Source organism: Arachis ipaensis, chromosome B04 (genome assembly GCF_000816755.2).
Source record: "Arachis ipaensis cultivar K30076 chromosome B04, Araip1.1, whole genome shotgun sequence".
Taxonomy (NCBI): Eukaryota; Viridiplantae; Streptophyta; class Magnoliopsida; order Fabales; family Fabaceae; genus Arachis; species Arachis ipaensis.
The window spans coordinates 7566561-7566777 of NC_029788.2; the positions used below are offsets into that span (position 1 = coordinate 7566561).

A 217-nucleotide genomic window follows, 5' to 3' on the forward strand; every position below is an offset into this window, starting at 1 on the left:
TTGCAAACACACCACAAACTCTCTTGGTATATTACTAAATCGAACCTCAATCATACAGAGCCACAGAAAAATCCACATAACATTGACTTATCATTCCAACAAGACAAGCTCGTCACAAAGGAAATGCAGCTCAAGAAACAAGCAATCCCAACAATAAAGGGAGATCAAATTATTCAGAGCTAGCACCGTAGAGTTAAAAAGTAATAGAGAGGTCCCA

General features: G+C 38.2%; 1 protein-coding gene across 1 annotated transcript in view; it reads right to left on the bottom strand.

Moving 5' to 3' along the window:
• Positions 1–217, bottom strand: part of LOC107637554 (NADH-ubiquinone oxidoreductase 20.9 kDa subunit) — a gene marked incomplete in the record, with an annotated part of 944 nt that continues 727 nt past the window's right edge. Inside the window, 1 exon segment of the mRNA XM_016340959.2 lies at positions 1–217.